This window comes from Crassostrea angulata, chromosome 8 (genome assembly GCF_025612915.1).
Source record: "Crassostrea angulata isolate pt1a10 chromosome 8, ASM2561291v2, whole genome shotgun sequence".
Classification (NCBI taxonomy): Eukaryota; Metazoa; Mollusca; class Bivalvia; order Ostreida; family Ostreidae; genus Magallana; species Magallana angulata.
In genome coordinates, this window is record NC_069118.1 from 697,395 (window position 1) to 719,571 (window position 22,177).

A 22,177-nucleotide genomic window follows, 5' to 3' on the forward strand; every position below is an offset into this window, starting at 1 on the left:
AGACTAAATTGACCTCTGGCGTAGGAATACATTCGACGACAAAAATATATATATTGTTTTTATTATTTAAAATCAGACTATTTTCAAGGTATTTATTAATATGTTTCCTTGAATTTGAATATTAATTATGGTTCAGCATACAGTACACCGAATTTATCTGTTATTTTCATGATCTAAGTCTTGTCAGCGGTGATGATTTGTGCTTAGGTCCTAAGACTGTTTCACTTTCGGTTTGCCAGATCTAGAGTAACTGCATAGGATAGTTGATTAAAATCAACTTCCAAAAATGACACTGGTTTCAAGCAAAATACACACCGATCGCGTAGTCTTAGCTGAAAAGCCAGACAAATCTTGTCGATTTCAAAGAGCCCTACAATGAAATAAACAGGCCTACGTCACATTATCGTTTGACACAACTACCCAAAGTCCAAGCTGTGTTTAAAATGGTTCTAATCGTCATTGGTGAATAAAATATTTAACACATAAGAAATCTTTGAAAATAAAATTTCTTAATATTCACTTAATAGGAAATTCGGTCAATCTTAGAATAAGTAATTTAGTATACGTAAGACAGCTTCGGTTTACTTCTTATGATTCGTCTTAGAGTGGTCATAAGATATGTTTCAAGACATATCCTACATCTAGGCCATGTCGCAAGATAGGTTTTAAGATACTTCCATGAAAGTGGCCACTGGTGTTGGTATTTTTTGGGCTATTGGCAAAATGTATAGATAAATGATCAGCACGTCATACAGTAGTTAACTAGCAGCAACATTAACAAAATTATGTGAACTCTCTCTCTCTCTCTCTCTCTCTCTCTCTCTCTCTCTCTCTCTCTCTCTCTCTCTCTCTCAATATTCAGGCTCGAATGCAGGATTTTTTTTTGTTTTAAAATGGGAAATACACATGTACATGTATGTGAAAAATGTGCACGTATATAGAACTAAACATTTGGGGTGGCAACGGTAGGAAAATGCGTTGTATATCATCCTGGTATATTCCTATATTCTCGAAGGGGGGGGGGGGGGGGTCTAATTCAATACTACATACTGCTCATGTATGTAATCCTTATATCTCTGCAAGCTCGGATGAATTGGGAGGGGGAAGGGGATATACCACTATAACACGACTCTATATCAACCTATAAGACTATCTTTTGGAGGCAGACTACACTTTTAAATGCAATGTATTCTGTCTTATAAAAACATGAGGTGGGTCAGTCACGTTTTGTCCGCCGTCACATTATGTTCGTCGTTACAAAATGCCCGCCCTTTTTCGAAAAAACAAATCGATACGTTATGTCCACCGGCAGACATACATGTAACCCTGAAAAAACAGTGGCGGCGGACAGAATGTTCATGTGTGCGATTTTTTATTAAAAGCATCAGAGACAATTCTGTTTTTCGCGCGGGAAACGGAGATTATGTATCCGTTTAATACATATCTTGACATCAATTTCATTAAATGATAAAAAAATTATCCAATGATTTATTCTCAAATTTGATATTTTACTTATCGCAGCGCGAAGAAACTTTTGGATTTGATGCGACAAAGAATAAATAAAAAGGAAACAAATGCATCATTCTTGTACATATGTATGAGAAGTTGTCCTAAGAATACACAAATGGACCTTCATGTAAGATGCGTCACACCCGCCTCTCGAAAGTTTCTTATCTATATGATATATAGCTTCATTAACATTCCTGTGGGTGCTCATTCTGTTCATTTCAATCGTATTTTGTAAGGTACATACTTTATCCGTAAAGCCTTTTTAATAATTGCTTCTAATTTTTGACAATTACATGTATTCAACTAAAAAGATATATATTTATATTCATTGAGTTATAAGTTACTTTCCAGGAGCATGTTTCATTAGAACATCAACCATTGCAACGTATAAACTACGTAAAATTCAGCAATATCTGAGAATTTCAAAATAATTCCGTGCAAGAAGCTCAGCAAAGAGGGGGGTCTTTGATCAAATAATTACAAACACTTCTAAGATCACTTTCTTGGTCGGCACAGCGGGAGGCTACATTCTGTTGAATTCGCCGGCTCTTCACACCAGCGGGAGGATAAAACGTTGCTGACCTTGTGCAGGACAAGCGGAACCGCGTTCTGTGTCTCCTTATCACGATTCAAAATATCCTCTATATTCTAGCGACCTTATCTTGTGTGTTTACAATTTGAAATATATTATATTACCTAAATCCACCTACAAGTTTTTTTAATGATACTTGAAGAAAGTGCTAAGAATACTAAGTATACATGTATATTTTGGTTATATACATGCTTATGTTTTCTTAAGTGGCATTTTTCAGCAATGTGATATGAATGTCTCAACAAAAAGCAAAGGAACGCTTAAATATTGCTAACTGATTAATTCAAATAAATACAAAAAAATGTTGATTTAAACAATGCCCTTCTAAACATGTCTCTTTGTTATGATATTTTGTACTCAAAATAGATGAACAAATTTTTGATGATCTTTTTGATGCATTCACCTCTTTCTATTTCACAAGTTTTCATTTGGACGGTAACGAAATGTATTTTAACAAAACGAAAACTATTCTAAAAATCGGGCCCGCCTGTGATGCGGGGAAATCGAACTTTATCCGATGAAATTCTCCGCTTCAAAATCAGCACTTGGTGTCGTAATCGGGGCGGCCGAACATCAGACAGAGTTTGTATGTAGGTCATGGTAATAGTTAACCCTCCCCAAAGAGAGAGAGAGAGAGAGAGAGAGAGAGAGAGAGAGAGAGAGAGAGAGAGAGAGAGAGAGAGAGAGAGAGAGAATTCTTCACTGCTCTCGGATGTCGTAAAATTCCCACATTGACTCATGTCAAAGTCAGCAAGATCGGAGAAAGAGCTGAACAAAGAAAAAGGTGCATAGATACTTTGCACACACACAGAGAGAGAGAGAGAGAGAGAGAGAGAGAGAGAGAGAGAGAGAGAGAGAGAGAGAAAGAGAGAGAGAGAGAATTGCGTCATATAAAATTTTCTGTTTATTCTAGGAGTAGAGTGTATATAAAAATTTATGACAATTAATTGTTTGTATCGATTTAATCTTAAATCAGGATTAACAAATTTACCTTTAAGGTTACATGTACTTTATGAATAGATGTATTATGGACTAACGTACGTAATTGAAAAAAGTGGGTCGGAAAAACTTGTAAACAGGAACAAAGTGATTGCATAATTGAAAAACATCGCGCTTAATTTTAGCACTATTCAACAAATAAATACAGTTAAATGTTCCTAGATATAGTATTTTATTTATTTTGAATTTGAAATGGACGGCAGTCAACAAATAACGGTAACGGTTAATTGCATAAAGACTTCCTGCTGTGCCTTCCTCTGAAACATTATACCATCAACCAATGGAAGGCTGGGTGAATGGGGCATGCACAGAACAGTTTACAGTACGAATGATCATCATTCTAAAAATAGGACATACGGATTAACAACAACGGAATTTTGAATTATCACGAAATATAATAATTCATCTGTTTGAATAATGACTGAAATATTGGATATTGTGTGTCAAAGAGGAGAAAAGAATTATATGGATGCCGATGGTTGGATAAATGAAGAAAGAAAAAAAGAAATAAAGACAACAAATGAAGTCGGCCTAGTTATGGTAAGTAATACACTACATCAACATGAATACTCGGAGTTATTGTGAATATGTTACTTAACCGTGTTCACAATTAGCTGCAGAAAAAATGCGCAAAGTTATGACGATTGCTAAAGTTATGGATGTAAACATTACAAATGCAACATATATATCAGCATCATTGACCTGGCCTTTCCTTTTTTCTGTTTTCAAGCATAACTTGGCATTATATGCATACTAGTACCTTGAACATGTAATTAAGGCACGGAGCCTCGGGCGTTGGGTGGGGTAAGGGTGAGGGGGCAGCACCCCCCCCCTGTTTTTTTGCGCAGTAAACATTTTCTTTAAAATCTACATATAAAGAGGAAAATTAAAATGGAGCCCCCCTCCATCTTTTTTTGGAGAATGTAAAAATTGAATTGAAAGGAAGTTGATGTTATATGAAGTTACAAATAGATATGCAATATTTGGAACCCCCCCCCCCCTTCCCACGGATTAGGATTTTTATGATTTTGAAAGTTCCTTTTTTCGCTTGTCAAAATTTTTTGGATGAGTTTGGCCCCACACACTTTCTAAAACGATGCTACGTGCCTGTAACTGCTGTCATAATGATTTTTAAATATTCAGTGTTTTTGGTTTAATTTGTTTTAATGTAAGTCTTTAACACGCGCGAAATAAATACTAGACCTATAGATGACATAATCATGTCTCAAAACCACCTTTTTCAAAGAGAAAAGAACGAGAAGGTGCAAATTCTTCAGTGACTGTGTAAAGGAAGGTGCACTTATCTATTCCTTCGCCTGACGTAATTAATGGGTTGGATTAGTCATTTATGATATCAACAAATGGATTCAGCGATATACTTTCCTTGATATATACCATTCTTACCTGGCTACCTAATTTCTTCAAACATAATTGAATAATTTCAGCATCTGGATGTCACTTGCGGGATCTAACACGTTATCAAAAAGGAGATAAAAGTTTTAATGAATATGAAGTTTAATTCTTAAAATAAGATTTATGTACAATTTAAATTCAATCAGCATATGCAAAAGGTGACCAATGAAAAAGATTTCATTGAAAACAATTGTTAATCACGAGTGTAAGTATACATAGCTACATGTATTTTTTCTATAGTTTCAGTGCAGTAAAATTTAAATATAAAATGCCTAAAAACATTTTCTCATTTACTATACTTTAAATGAAACAAAAATAATCAGGAAAATGATGGGAAAACACTAAAGGAGACAGGAATCATTCAAACTAAATCATTATATTTTAACCACTATTTTCGCTTAGCCAAATATATAACTTACATGTAAGTGAAGTACTGTAGTTTGTTATACTTTCATGTTAAATACTGAAATCTGATTGGTTAAGAGGCAGTTCATAATCATTTCTATTACCCTCAGCGTTAGCAACGCACTTAGCAACGGGTAACATTAAAAATTGTTACATGCGCGAAAATTATGCGCGTACGGTTCGCTGTAGAATTCACGTTATTCTAATATAAAAGCAGTAAAGTTTTCTTAAAAATTAAGTCAGTATAACAAAATAAATAGTGCCTGTTTGGGAGGATAACAGTTGAAATTGACACCCGTCGAAAACCATTGTCAACCTCCGCTTCGGTTGACAATGGTTTTCTCGGGGTGTCAATTTCAACTGTTAACCTCCCAAACAGGCACTATTTATATATTGTTAACACGTATAAATGACGACACTTGATCAGCACGTGAATTAAGCTTACTTTTTTCAGAGGTCAGTTGACGGTTTTTAGATATTACGAGGCTTTTAAGGCAAAAACTTGTCTGGAGATATCGAGGGTACTAATCATATCCACAGACCTTGTGAAAGTAAGATTAATCAGTTCAAAAATTAGCTTTAGCTATTAAGACACGTAGATTGCAACGTTTTAGCACGTAAACAACTATAACTATTATAACCAAAAAAGAAGACCCAGAGACGACAAAATCATTCAAAGACAACAATAAATAAGTAGGATTTTGCATGAATTGCATCGTGTTGCTATATTTATACTCTCTCCCGAGTTTTTGCTTCCACCACTTTTCGCTTGATATTTCGATAATCATAAATACCTCAGATTCCAAACTACGTTCATCCACAAATATAAATAATGTCCAGATTATTTGTTTTGAAACGCCCCCTTTACCGCTTCAAATTTCAATACACATCCCAAATTAGAAAGTCTACGGGTATTTTACATTGCATCAACAAGCCCGGATGATAACGTTGAAAAATTGTGCGAGGTATCCCGAGTACTTCCGAATGGAGGAAAGAATGATAATTTGTCAAAGAAGATATCTTGGATATTTTTCCTTTTATCGATTTCAACAGCATTTCTTTCACAGATATGTCTTGTTGTTTTTTTTTAATCATCAAAAAGTGATGGATGCAATAACTTGGGACAGACTATAGACCCATATTTTGATACAATCTTTGCATTACAAACATTTTCTACCCATTTCACGTTCAACAAAAACCAAATTACCGTTATAATTCAGAAAATGTGCAAAAATGATCGATGCATGGAATTTTCATTCTCCGTGTGCGCATAGAATCCCGCCGAATGTATATCTTAAACGCCAACATTCTTTAACAGATTTAAAATTAACATACGCGCAAATATGATTTTGTTTTGTCACCTGATACACTCAGTAGGCCAATATTGTCATACACTATTAAAATACACGTAAAATGGTTGAAACTCTTCTTATTTATCTTTACTGAAACTGAAAGAATTTTAAGAAAGACTGTAAAGTCGAAAATTATTAATTCAACAACAACAGGGTAGGGTTTCTTATCACGGGGTGTGGCCAGAATCCGCGTTTTCGGGTTATGTAAATTTTTCTGCAATTTTCGCTACCTTCACATTACCTGTATGAATCATAAAAAAAAACATACCCTCGTTTATGTTTACATCTTTCTTTTAACAAATTGATAAAATGATTGTTAAAAAATATAAATCAGCAAGATGTATATGTCCATTATTATTTCGTGAAGTTTGTGATTTTTTATATCACTGTAGGTCTACATACATGTAGCTATAAATTGCATTAAAGGATGACTGCACTTAGTGGCAGGATTTTGGCCCTTTTTGGTCGCTTCTCCTGCGTTTATTTCAATTTTTTAGAAGTCTAGTCAATTTTCCACATGAATTCTGATATTAGACTGTGATACATTAACTTAAAGCTCTAACTATGTTTTTTCCTTACAACTTTTGAAAAAAAAGAGATTTTTTGCTTATCTGCCCCTGATCAAACATAGATCACTCTTTCTTCATAATTCTATCTCTTCTATAACGTACACGTATACTATTTAATATGGTTTAAACAATTAGACTACACCCATGTAAGTACAGAATACTTTAAAGGGACTTAGAGGCGGTTTCAGATGAAAGTTTTATTGTATTTGTATGTATAAATTTTTGTTGTTGTCTACTTTAAACGATTTACCCAAATTTGAATGTTAAAAGTCACGTTACAAGCGAGATACAGAGGAAAGAAATCGTTGTTATGTAAACAAAGCTCGAGTCTTATATTTGCTTACAAATAATGTAATTTTTGTAAAGTAAAGAAATTACATTTTCTTTGACAAAATAACATGTGGAAACAAGATAAACTAATTCAATGTGCTCATAAATAATTTTATCAACAACAAAAAGTAACATTAGATTGAAGCTTATATCAATATAACACACATGTAAACAATAACAAGGCTCGAGTTTTGTTTACAAATTTTTATTTTTAGTTTTCATTTAATCCGGTATTATTGCTCTCCGGCCCCTGGATAATTGAGGGGTTGTTTAGTTAAAACATGTATTCTATAGCCATCTTCATGAAACAATACATATGAAAAACTATCTTGGCAGCAAACAAATTATGAAATATTATTTACTATCATGAGAGACTTGTACTTTTTCAACATTTATTGACAACATATTGATTATTGCGTCATTATTTAGATACTAAACTGAAACTGAGTACTTGGTCTTCTTTTTGCAACTTTGTTCGTGATATTAACATTATATTGATTATTTTAAACTTCAACGCATGACCTCAACACGGACTTAATGTGACAATATTTTCTTTCATTTACTCTGTACTTGAACTGACAAATCTTTGTGAAAGTTTATCATAAAAAAAAAAGTTGATGATTTCTTTTCATTTTCATAATTATCCAGTTTTGCACTTCTTTTACAGATCGCTGTGTTGGTTTACACATAAAATCCCTGTGGCACCACCTCCATCTAGAACCCTGAGGAGGATAGACAAACTATGCGTATGTCGATCATTCGTAAACTCTTTAAAATATGACCAGAGAGTAGTGTCGGTGATTTTCTACGAGAATAATCAACAAAATTATTGAAATGTTAATAGTGACGGTGACTAGTTTATTTACAACACATACCATCGGTGGAAATCCATATAAGTTGCTCCTAGGAGTTGGTGATGATAATTTTTGCTTTTATCTTTTATAATATCATTCTGTTCTGCCATTGATAATCCCGTTAAAAAGGAAAACTTTTGACTCACAGGAAGAGCAGACTCCGACAATTCTATATTTTTATTTGACAGTGAAAAAAAGTGCTTTGGGGGATTTTATTTTTTGTGTGTGTGCATGCACCAGATTTGTAATCTATTTTGGTCAACAAGTCGTCGTAGATCCACAAAGTATATGTAAATTTAACGTGAAAGTGCTTGTTTTTAATTGAGTCTAACAAGGTAAATTTATTCCACTAGTCTGCATCAGCGAAAACGAAAAATACGTTAATGTAATCTCTCTGGTGGATTCACCAACTTTCTTGTCTTGTATAAAAGCTAAAATTTTCCTGTGTGTTGGTTGTCCAACCAATGTTAATATATTTAACACAGCGATTTATAAACCTTTTAAAATTCTTGGTGAGTCCACCAATTTGGAACTTTAGTTTCATTTCACATTTCGCACAATTTTATATTGGTGGATTCAACAAGTATTGAAATAGTGACATCATTTTTCATTTTGGACAAGTTCTTAAAATGTGTTCAGTGTAGTAGTTATTGATGTATTAGAAAATTTAACCTCTTTGACTATTGGTGGAACCACCAAACATTGTTTGCAGAATTGTTGATTTTTAGGCATTCGAAGGGGTTTTGTTTCTGTCATCTGTTCTATTATTGCTTTGTTGGTGGGTTCACCAATTCTTTGAATGAAATACAAAACTGTATACAGACAATTTCACACTTAATTTTTGGTGAAACCACCATGGTCCTCTGTGCATGAAATATTTTATGCTGTTCAAAATAATAGAATCGCCAATATCTTATTATTGGTGGACCCACCAAGTTTATTCATAAGTGAAATATTTGTTGAATAAAATTGGTGGAACCACCAGGGTCCTCTGTGAGCGAGATATTTTATGCTGTTCAAAATAATAGAATCGCCAATATATTATTATTGGTAGACCCACCAAGTTTATTCGTAAGTGAAATAGTCGATGAATGAAATTGGTGGAATCACCAATATTTTGACTGTAATTGTGGAATATGAAGGTTTAAAGATACTGTAAAATGTGCTTTTGTGTAAAAAAAGATGGTGGGTTCACCAATTTATGTTGTATTCAACGACCAAAATGAATAAAATTCATGTTCATTTCTGTTATTGCATTGCGTTCATTTTTCATTTTGCACTGAAAAAAAGAGGACACGAATAGAAAATCCTCTTTCTTAATAGAAACAGTTATATATATATATATATATATATATATATATATATATATATATATATATATATATATATATATATATAACATTAAATAATAGTATGTTTAAATGTAGCAACTGGATTCTCCATTGAGACTTCCGCCGGAATGGAGTTCTCAGGTATGTCATAACTTCTTTTCACTTGATCGCAGGGGTAAAAATATAACGGAGATTCAGTTGTCGGCTGCTAAGAACTAAAAAGATAGCGTGGTTACACAAAGTGTTTGTCTCTTTGAAATTCATGTCCGTGAGTGCTCTCTCCGGGCTACGTGTTGAACTTTTTAGTAGCAGTTACATTGATATTCTTAATCTCTTGCTACAGCTTGGCAGAGAATAATAAATAAGAGAAGTGCTGACATCTTCTCTTTGGTATCGGGCTCTTGGAGGCGTTGGTATCCTCTGTAGGGAACTCTGGTTATATGAGGTGTTGGTACCCTCTGCTGTTTAGACACAGTTGTAGCGCGAAACTATTGCTACGGAGAATTAATGTTGTGAAGAGTCACAAGGTAGCATGAAAACTCTGGGTTTTGGCACCTGGTTATGGTCGCTTGTTTAGAGACATTGGTTTGGGCAACTGGTCTACGACACCCAATTGAGATTTACGGCAGTGTTCGGTTTCTTTTATAGCCTGGTCAAGGAAGACCAAGATCTTGTACATACTTTGTGCCTATCTGTTTTGTTTTCCGAGGTCTGATTCTACGCAGGCCCTTGTCCCACAGTAACGGCTGACAAATAGTTAATTTAGATTTTACATATTTGTTTAAAAGTTAAAAGACTTCGTTGCCACTTATGAACCTTTTGAGGACATAAAAATTCCAGATGTCATCATTATACTGATAGGACATGTCGGTGCCGGAAAGTCCAGCTTCCTCAACCCAATCAACTCAATCTTCAGGGGCAAAATGTCTTCTCGGGCATGTTCCGAGGGCGATCTGAACAGCCTTACCAAGCGGGTGATATCTCTTTCTCTCTCTCTCTCTCTCTCTCTCTCTCTCTCTCTCTCTCTCTCTCTCTCTCTCTCTCTTTTAACCTATCTACTATTATTTTATATAATATTATTTCAAATTGTATAATTTGACATGGAAAAATAATGGGAGAATATAATACAAAGGTAAAACAGCACTTTCAAAAATTAAAAAACTTTCATTTGACCTAATTAAATAGTTTGAAAAATTCCGGATTCGTGACCCTTTGACCACGAAATACATTTGTTTCCGGATTTGTGACACAAGAGGCATGGAGAAGAGTGACTCCATTAAAAGTGAAGACCTGAGATTTCCCCTGGATGGAAATCTCCCCAATCATTACATTGTACGCTTAGATCTGGTTAAACGTTAATAAAGGTAAGCAATAGAGTGCATGAAAAGGGGGAACCATTTCAAAAAAATTTCAAAGACAATCTTTGGATGTATGTAGCACTCTGCTGCCATATCATTTATAAAGCGTAAATAAGGGCTAGTTTTAACAAGTTTTAGAAACACTGCAAAAGTTAAGTAAAACGCTCTCAAGTTTTCCGCAGAGAAAAAAATCCATAGGAATGATTATGTAAACAAAATCAACCTTCAGTTATTTGATCTGATTTCAGTTTGAAGTTGATTCCACTCTATCAACAAATACCCCGGGCTTTGTCAAAGACCCCACAGTGAAGGACAGGATACACGTGGTGGTATTTGTACTTGACAGAAGTACCCTGGACGTCCTTTCTGAGGGGGTCGTCTCAAAACTCAAAGAGATCAAAAGTGTGGTGGTAGATAAAAGTAAATATCTAATGTCAGAGGGGTTGTTACAAAATCATGAAGATCAAAGCTATATAATGGATTAGTTAGGTAGGGTATGTGTGAGGCGTCGTTTGAGATATTTTTTCACATTTGAGCGGATTACAACTCTCGTTGAAGAACACTTATCAAAATCAAAATACTTTTTTATTTTGTAATGTAATAAGGCTAACAAGAACCAATATGAGAAGATCTTCTAGATTTATAATAAGTCCCGGCTGACAGACCAAAATGTGATCAGATGGGTTTTTCTGATTGAATTTTCCTCTTTCACAACATATGTAAACACGCAACATTTCTAATAAATTTTTTTATATACAATTGGAAATCCTATTGGAAAACCTTTCAATATTTGAATACTTTATACTGTAAAATTCTTATACATGTATAGTGAAAGTAAATTTTGGGTGAGAGAAAAAGAGAGGAAAAGAGAGGAGAGAATATATATATATATATATATATATATATATATATATATATATATATATATATATATATATATATATATATATATATATATATATATATATATAAATTCACGAAATAGGTAACTGTTTAACAAAGATTCTTGAAAGAGGACAAGAAAGTTAAACACGTTGCACCCAAAAGCAAAAAAGAAAAGAAACACAATAAAAACTAGAGCAAAGCTAGTAGGTCTTCCGCTTATGTCCAAAGTAAAACTATTGGTACCTGTAAGAAGCAGAGTTCTTAAAGGAAAAACACAAGTACATTTGTAACTTTAAAAAAATGAAATAATTCTTGGTACGATTTAACAAAATATGAGTAATTTTGAGTACAAATTAGCAAACATCTTTTCGACTTTAAGAACGACTTAGCGAATAAAAATCCGAATGTGTTGAAGAAAGATTTAACATTTATGGAAATATTTTAGGAACGAGTTAATTTAACATTGAACATAATACTTTTTTCTTTACCAAGAATGCGGAGTCAAAATGTCCGGAAAAAATCAATTTTTAAACCCCAATATCTCTGTAGATCATCGTCCGATTTTAAAACGGATTTCAGCGTTAGATAAAACTTAAAACGTTCTTTGTTTAAAAATTGATGTCAAATTATCGCTCAGAAAAGAGTTATTATAAAAAGACTTTGTAGCTCTTTTAGCCCTTAATTTGAGGGGTAAGCCCCTTTTTCTTGATATCAAATAAAAGGTCTTGCAAATATAAACATATTTTGTTCAACAAGTATTCACGAATTGTTAACTGTTCTCGAGATATCTGTACAAAAGTGGTTTAGGTGCTGACCCTTAAACTCCTTACCGGGGCCATCAACAACAAAATTTTAGTTATCATATTGTTAAGAATATTATTGTAAACAACTTTTGTTCTACAATGCTTTCAAAATATTTCTCCTCTTTCCGATATTAATGATCAAAGTTTTAAACTTCTGGCCCCTTGAAACCCCTGTTTACGTAATATATGACTTAGCTATGGTACTATATAGATAAACAGTTGTACAATGAACATTTTTGCTTCTATAATTGATAACAAATTACTGTTCAGTAAAAGGTTATTGTAAGAAGACTGTAGAGCCAATAAAGTTTCCGGTCAGCAATGCAAGCCATGCTGGATATGGCAAGATTGGTTACCGACCAACCTTTGGTAGCGGGCATGACATTTGTACATTCAGTGGAACCATAACCAGTTCAGGAAATGCGTTTTCTCTCAAGGGTCACTGCAATCTTGGAAATAGTTTCAATTTGAATGGTGAAAACAAAAACACCATAACAAACAACAATATGAAAGTCACAGACTTGGAAGTTTACAAAGTTATAGGTAAAATTTGTTATTACTATTGATGTAAATATATAAAACAACTTCATTGTTTACGGTGTCATGTGAAACTCCTATGAAAGAGTTCTTTGTTGCATGGTGTTGTCATCAGATTTAATAAATGCCGTACCTTATTATGTTTTAATTTAATTTATTTACAGATTTTATTATCAAATAAGAACCCATTGTAAATCAAGAGAAGAATATCAAATAATTTAGGCAATAAATGTTCACCCTGTATACTTCTGTACTTATAAACTTTCCTTTTTCACTTTTATTAAACAATATTTATACGTGAAGATGGAACTGGTCAAAGAATTTTAGAAAAACCATGGAGAGAACACGAAGATTGGACAACTAAGGTATTAACGCTTTGTTCATTAAATCTGAACCTGTCTCGCACAAGAAATTGTTACGCTCTGTAATAGAGGTTGGTTCCTGTTTTTGGATTTGTCACCTTTTGTCTGAAAATTATGCATCAGTTTTTATTCATTTTACTCTTATACTATTATTTTACAATGCCGGATTAACTTTACTGAATAAAATATTTCATAGAAAATTACATCGTTTAGTACAGGACTATATTCTGTAGCGGAAGGTTTTCAAGAATAAAATGTACATTTTTTTTTTAATTCACTGGTTTTGAAGTCCTGTAACTCTAACTTCCAAATTCTCAGTGCAGACTGAACTTCCAGATAGTTTGTTCATTGAGATATGTCAACTTACCAAAACGTTTACTTTCATTTTTTTTAAATTTATAAGATTTTGCAGACAAGTCCATTTTACGAGCGGCGTTCCATAGCTAATGCTATCGTTTTATGTGGTAGCCTAACGATTAATTCTATTTTTCTTTAATTAGGTTTATTCACTTTTGGACACTGTCATTTTTCGAACTTACTCTCTCATGTGATGTATACATTATGTGTTAAATTTCAATACATGTATTAGGTTAATCATTGGTTTGTGCGTCATCAAGTCTGTTTATTTTATTATTTTGGGACTTTATAGAGTTCCAATACCAGTTTTGTCATTCAAGTTCAAGTTTGAAGTTTTTAATTTTAATTTGTGGTTAGCCAAGTAGGACTCAATTAGGCTTTATGCTTAAATTTTATCCAACATTCTTAAACGTATAGTCTATTTAAGTTGTATTGTTGATTGTAAAGTAAAGTTCTTAAAATCCATATGTCGAATTTAGGGGAAAGTTCTGTTTGTTACACTCGTTCAAGTGAACGCTAAAAAAAACCTCAAAGAACGAAACAAAAGTTCAACAAGTTGTATTTTAGTTATTAAAAAAGAGACATGGTTTTAAATGGGTGTCTCGGATTTCAAAGACAACAACTTGAATACCTTTGGAAGTTCAAGCACGGACAGTTCGATGTAATTTTGTTCATAAAATCTATACCGAAGTGCGGAAATCCAACAAAGTTAGACCAACACCACACACAACATCCCACTATTGTGCGGATTTCCAGTACACTAGTTAAGCCCATAATAACACACTCTTTAACTTTTATTGGCATTGTTTTTTTCGGTAATAAAGAAATGATAATGACACCAAAGAAAAAAAAATAAACATTTTCCTGCACTCAGAGCTGTAAAGATAAGTTCAATCATCTATTGTCCAGCAATTTATTAATTGCCAAGATTAAGGTAGACCAGAAGTTTTAGAAATTTGTGTCAAACTAATGTCTTTTAATCGGAACAGTTAAAATAATTCATAAACTCACTAAAGAGTCCAAAATACTATACAAATATTGACTGGGGTTGAGGGCAACATTGATTATATTAGCCCCCGAGGGATGAAATATTGCCCGACGCGAAGCGGAGGGCAATATTTTCGTCCCAAGGGGGCTAATATAATCAATGTTGCCCGAAAACACAGTCAACATTTGTTTTGTTATATGAAGAAACAAACCAAAATTTAAGAAAGTATTGAAAACAGATCGTCGTAATTTTCTCAGCTCAACAAAGAATTCACGAATTCAATTTTGTGCAAAGTTCATTTCCAAAATATCCTCAGCATCAAACGGTCACTGGTGATATTCCGCCGAGCGTAAGAATTAACATACAGATGTTCTACCTGATTTTACTTCACAGTAATTCGCAAATCCTTATATCCGTTATGATAGCAAACCGTCGCATTGCGCGTCTGTGGTTTACTTGCCTTGACTGTCTATTATGACGTCACCTTGTTTTGGAGTCGCGAAGAGTAATTTACGTCATCATTTACGAATCAACAAATCATAGGCGATTATTTGAAATAAAGGGAATGTTCTCTAGATATTATTCCTAGCCGGTCAATATAAAAAAAATATTGACCGGTCAATATTTTTCGGACGAGCTGATATTACAATTATTGACTATTCGTCCATATAGAGTTATATAGTGAGAATATACTACTGAATATAACAAACATTAATATTGACTTTCTATAATGAAACTGGGAATTTTTTCAAAAAAAAGGAAGCGTGATCTCAAGATTTATTAAATTATGTACCAAAATACAAAATTATATAAGGTTATACTGTAATTTAAGAAAAATCTATTGAAAGTCGATAAATAAAAAAAAGTCTTATTGATTTTCAAAAGAAAATATACAAACATTTTACATTTTTTTTTCAGAAAACTTAAAAAACAAAACACAAATATCATAATTTTGTAATTTTGCATAAAAAAACAGTTTATATTTTACATACCATTTGTAATAAAACATTTATTAAGAGTTATAAAATTTGTTCACAAAAAATACTTAATTTAAATTGATAGTCTCTTGATCATGTTTACCCCAATATTGTTTGATTTAGTTTTATAAGTTGTGTTTTGCTAAAAGTTCGAAAGTTGAGTTATGTATGCTTGGTAAGAAAATGTTTCGAATTAAACCATTTTATTTGACAAATTAACACACTCTTTTTCACATTTGAAATTTTGAGCATGAGCATTGTGATGGAATATATATTTGAAAACTTTTGCTACTTGTGTTTAGAGAAAAGATAAATTCAATATCGAACTAATATCGAACTAAAATAATTACTTGTGGATCGCTTTAGGTACTGAAATATGTGGATTTTAAAGAACTGATAGCAAAAATTTTGAAAAAGAGTTTACCAAACTTCGAAAGATGTGAAAAAATAGAGTTAAAATCTCTAATGTCTGTATTAATTTAAGTTATGTGTGTTATTAGCTCACCTGAGCTGAAAGCTCAAGTGAGCTATTCTGATCACATTTGGTCTGTCGTCCGTCGGTCCGTCCGTCCGTCCGTCCGTCCGTCTGTCTTTCTGGCTGTCCGTCTGTCTGTCTGTCTGTCTGTCTGTCTGTCTGTCTGTCTGTCTGTCTGTCTGTCTGTTAACTTTTTACAATTTGAACTTCTCTAAAACCACTAGGCCAATTTCAACCAATTTTGACACAAAGCATCCTTATTGGAAGGCAAATTAAAATCGTAGAAATGAAAGACCTATTGTTATCCAAAGCGAAGAAAACCTCGAAAATGTAGAAAAAGGGGAATGCATTTTTAAAAATCTCTTCTTTAAAAGAACTACTAAGTTAAATTCAGCGTAATTTAGCAAAAGAAAAAGTCCTATGGAAAGGTTAATACTAATTGCAAAAATTATGGGCTAATTCAGTTTCAAATCTGAGTTATTACGAAAAAATGATAAAGGAAATCCGTGTTTCAATCAGATTATAACTTCGGGTTCGGTATTCCATACTTCTGAAACGGGACGGTGTAAAAGTTAGTTCTTTGTTTAAAGCAGCCATGTAGGACGTAAGATAAACGGGTCGATCTGACAAATGCTGTGCAACAGTTTGCGAACAAAGGGACTTTTTGAAACATGCAAGATACATTGATGCCGATTTTGTGAAGTAAAGTGGGGTAAAATATTTCAATGCGTTGACAGTTTTCACATTTGACGGTTTCGTTCATTTTATATAACTGTATTTATGTTCTGTGGAACTATCGCCTGTATTTTGTAATTTTTACGTATCAAATCAAACATAGACATGGTAAATGAGACAGTGGACTGTTTACCTGCGCAAAATAAGCAAAATCTGGTGTATTAACAATGTACTAAAATGAAATTCATTCTATTTGTAATTCGTACGTATGATCTTTTGCGTAATGGATTAATGCAATGTGTTTTGTTGAGATGCTCAGCATTTTTCGAGTTTAGTCAGTTTAAACAGAGTTTAATATCGATGACGGAAATATGTTATATATAAGGCTTTATTTATCTACATATATATATATATATATATATATATATATATATATATATATATATATATATATATATATATATATATATATGATTCATTTTGAAACAAAATTGTTATCTTTGTTTTAGTGCATGTCTCTTCTGTTTAAGGGTTTACATTTTCTATTTGCTAACCATATTTGAGTGTTAAGCTTCAAATTATAAGCAAGATATAGAGCTGTGTTCACAGATATGAGGCCATTTTTTGTTTACATTTTAAATGCTGAATAGGAAATACCAATTGCAAAATCTAGCAAAATTGTGAGCTCTATATCTTGCTTATAATTCTACGATTGACGGTGAAATTTTGGTTGATCATTAGAAATGTCTCACTAAACGTTAAATACTTGTACAACAAATTAAAAGATGATATGCTGTAACTACTTTTTGGGGCCCCCTCTTTATACGATGGATTATATGAATTCCACATCAATTTTGATAGTTTCTCAGACACGAGTAAATAAAAACGAGATCGTTAAAACAGTTTCAATAGATCTAATACATTTTGTTACGGGGATAAAGGTATTATCGCTATTCCATAGAAAATATTACAGCGTAATATCATCCTGGTTTGTAGCCATTTGTTGTTTTTGAATATAGATGAAAATAATAGGTGGGTCTATCCTTTGCATTTTAACGCCCATATAAAGTCATTGTTGCTCAGGTGAGCGATATGGACCCATGGACCTCTTGTTCAATTTGCAATTAATCTTAAATGTGTTTTATAGGTAATGCAAGATTTTAAGGAAACTTAGCTTAACTACAAACCTATGACGGAAACAAACGTGCCGGCAGCAAACATCCTCCTGATTGATCAGATTGGCGCGGGAAAGACCAGCTTCTTTAACTCTGTCAACTCCTTATTCCGCGGGAAAATCACCAGCAAAGCTTGTAGTGGGAGCTTTGAACACAGTGTGACAACGATGGAGAGAGAGAGAGAGAGAGAGAGAGAGAGAGAGAGAGAGAGAGAGAGAGAGAGAGAGAGAGAGTTCTGATAAGTTATACACTTGAATAACATTATTATGTAGTAACCGATAAGCAGAAAGAACAATTGTTTTTATTAAGTTACAAGTGCAGCCCATATAATCATAGAACAACTTATTTTTAGGCAAAACCCGATCTTTTTATATCATTACATAAAACTTACCATTGTTTTTTAACCAGTATCGACAAAACAAAGTGAAGGACTTTTCTAAGGGAACAATTCTTAATTTCCGTTTGTGTGGCACACGTGGATTTGAGGAGGAATTTGCACTGGATGCACAAGAGATCTCTTTCATCTTGGACGGAAATATACCAGACCGGTACCAGGTAATTCATTTTTCTCATGTAACAAATACTTTTTTTTAGTTGGCATTTCGAAAAAAAGTTTCACATTCTGTGATTGAACCTTCTGATTTGCTTTGTTTCGAAAACCAAGTCCTAAAGGATGATATGAAATACCGCCCATGCACAGAGCAAATTTGCACAAAAAAATAACGTGGAAATTCCAGGGGGGGGGGGGGGTGTACCTAATCTTTAATGTCTGCAAACTCGTAAAATTCATTTTTTACTCAAGATAAAATAGTTACAAGTGAGAAATTCATGTACATTTATGGCAGGGGTACACTGTTTATATTCATTCGCCGTACACTTTTAGGTCTGCCCTACATCTAAAAGCTTTTAAAATACAAGAAAACATATGAATATACATTTCTTTTTCTGCTCGTCAATGTATATTTTCAAATTCCATCCATACGTGAAAAAGAAATATTTACCTCACTGTGCTCAACTGTAATTTTTTAAATGATAAAAAAGCCCAGTTGTCCCTTGTCTCCGGGGGTAGGCTGGAGATCACAACAAGGGATACAAATTTTTACATAGGAATATACATGTATAGAGAAAAAAATTTAAAAATCCTCTAAGAAACCGTTTGCATAGAAAAACTGAAATTTTTTATGAAAGCAACCTCAGATAGTATAGAATCAGATTTGCTAAAATCAAAATCTTGAGAAGTGTGTGTGTGGGGGGGGGGGGGGGGGGGTGGCACATTGGGGACCAATCATCGGGGATTTTGAAAAGGAAAACATTTTAATTTTTCTCAAATTTGAATTATGATAATGTATGGTTAAACTTAATGATATATGCAAACAATTTGCTGATTTTTCAAAATTGTTTAGACTTTTGCCCCTGGACGATTTATCGACCTCACAAGGGGTTCAGAGTTAAATAAAGGTTTATATCTCATATATAAGCAATTGTTTAGAATCTTTTTGAGAACTGCAATGCTTAACATAAGATATGACTGTGAAATCATCCTGTTAAAAAGGAGACATAATTATGAGCATAAGAATATCCAGGGAAAAGACTGGGGTTGTATATACAGGATCTACATTTATTAAACTACATTGTCTATATATTTTGTGTAATGACTCCATGAAGCTGCTTTTATTATATCTATTGTTGCTCAGGTGAGCGTTGTGGCCCATGTGCTTCTAGTTAGGGAAATCACCTTTCTTTTCTTAAAAATACTAATATCTATTTTAGTTTAACCCTTTGGTTCCTTTCACACCGGATACTCTTGGGTATATCAATGACCCAAATCTGAAAGATAAAATTCACTGCGTGGCATTTGTCATCGATGACAGCACTGTTGATGTAATGTCGGACGCAGTCCTCCAACGTCTTAAAGATCTACAAGTCAAAATGAACCATAGAGGTAAGAGGTAAGAAAAAACCAAAACTATCAAATCACAGTGGAAGGACATATAATTTACAAAACATTGGTTAATATAGCAAATGAAAAGGATTAAAATGGAGATTGAAAACAAAATAAACCGTATTTTTATGTAAGATTTCTATATCACAGAGATACAAAACATAAAGTTCTATGGGTTATTAAAACAGAAAAGCATATAAATATGGATCATTAGATAAAGAAAAAAAAATTCTAAAAGTATAAACAACTTGAAAACATGACATATGAAACCAAAACACAATAACACCCCTAAATGAATAGAATGAGTCACAAAGTCAGATGTGAACTAATATAGATTTTTTTTAAGTCACAGCTTTTTTTCTTATTTAGGTTTACCACAAGTCGTCTTCTTGACCAAACTTGACAAAATATGCCCGGATGTAAATGAGTATGTTAAGAACACGTTTACAAGTTCGACGCCGTGGATAAAGTCGCAGACGTAATGGGTCTCCCACGTGCCCATGTGCTTCCGGTGAAAAATTACGAGAGCGAGACTAAACTGAAGACTGCAGTGGACATTTTGTTAATGGAAGCTCTGCAGCGATGCCTAGACTTTGCTGATGATTACATGGAAGAACAACTTGACGAAATGGCAGCAGAAGGAAAGAGTGTCCACACTAAAACTAATTGTCTTTTAGATAAATATAATTGATGAGTCAAATCTGTTTGATTGCACATTGTGGACAGTGTTTTTTTTTGTATGTGAGAAACACATTTTATTGATTTGGTCATTGATACAATTATTAATTAAGCATTTAGTTTTTTTATATCAGTAAGGAAGTGAATTTAATCAATTGATTGCCGTTCTTAAAAAAAATATGTATGGAACAAGGTTAGAGAAGTATGTTTTGATTGGTAATGGTTAACAGTGCATTACAACGGTTTCTACGTGAATGAAAGACCCATTTTCTGCCTGCAAGGTTCCGAGGAAGGCAGTGCCAGATAAGTATTAGCGTAACAGTAACCGTACATGTAGAAATAATCATATGTTGAATTCTTTTGCTTCTTGATTAAAATCAAATACATGTGTATTTTTTCTTTCTTTTAAAATGTTTTTGTAATTTCTGATAAATCAGGCAATATGTGATTAAAGAGTCCTTCTTGACTTGCTTTCTGGATTCGCTTTATTACTTATATTTTTTAGTATCTGTTTGATACCCTCTAATATCAAACAAGAGACGATTACTTCAAATAATGTATGTTAATGTACGTAAATGATAGATAAATCGCCTGCATGGCTTGAGCCGTTCTACAAGCGATCACTCCTTTCAACACAAGCATAGCATGGCCCTTTCGATGTATCGTAAAAACAAACATGTTTCTTGACTAAAAACGAAAGGAGATACCAGAAAAAATATCGGAATTATAAACTTGCTACACGAAAGAGGCATTGGTGAGAACTACTAACGAATCAAAACTAATATCAACTTGTAAGTTGTTATATAATTGTTATTTTAGAGTGATGAAAAATGTTTATTTAAATAACAAATACAAAGATCATATAAAACCAATAATAAGCAATTATATGTGATTTAAATTGTCTAGATCCGGTGAAGTTTATACATTTAGAATGTTGGAATCAGACAAATATTGAATGTTTATGTTCAACGGAACGAACGGGATAGGTGAGGTTGCAGGGAATAAAAGTATAGGTTAATTGCAACTTCTAGGGAGTGTATGTAAAGAAATATGGAGGTCCAATTGAAACATAAAGTAGTTGGCCATTATATTGTTTCCAAGTTGGCACCTTTTTTTAAATGGTGGACTTACCTGTTGTTATGTAACAGGATAAGTTAGTAAACCTTCAATATCTTACAAACAACAAACTATTTCATCATAAAGATTTAGTAATTTGTTTTTTAACTCTTATAACTGCTCTGAATTACTTTAAAAGACAAGATTTTAATATATAGCGACGCCCAAATTTAAGCCATTTTATTTCAAATAACACGGCGTAAATTAGATGCGAATGTTTACAAATATCTATTTATTTTTCATAATATTTATATCAGGATGTTTATGCGGGCCTTTCAGGCATTTTGCGATGATTTGTTCTGCCCTCTGTTTCAACGACAGATGAGACTTTTTTTTTTTTTTTTTTTTTTTTTTTTATTTTACTCTCAAGAAACATAATAAATAAATTCAATACAGTTTTTTTTAAATATTCTTTCACGCATGCTCACTCTCTCACACTCAATCTAATTGGTAGAGGCTGCTTAAATTGAAAAAATACCAAAAGAATTAAACCAA

At 33.1% G+C, this 22,177-nt stretch overlaps 1 long non-coding RNA gene and 1 pseudogene across 1 annotated transcript; both read left to right on the forward strand.

Moving 5' to 3' along the window:
• Positions 1 to 20,853, forward strand: part of LOC128159120 (interferon-induced protein 44-like) — a 36,352-nt pseudogene extending 15,499 nt beyond the window's left edge.
• Positions 3,351 to 9,274, forward strand: LOC128160561 (uncharacterized). Its single transcript, XR_008240301.1, has 2 exons — positions 3,351 to 3,640; positions 7,837 to 9,274. It is a non-coding gene; the product is annotated as an uncharacterized LOC128160561 (long non-coding RNA).
• Positions 20,854 to 22,177: the final 1,324 nt, after the last annotated feature.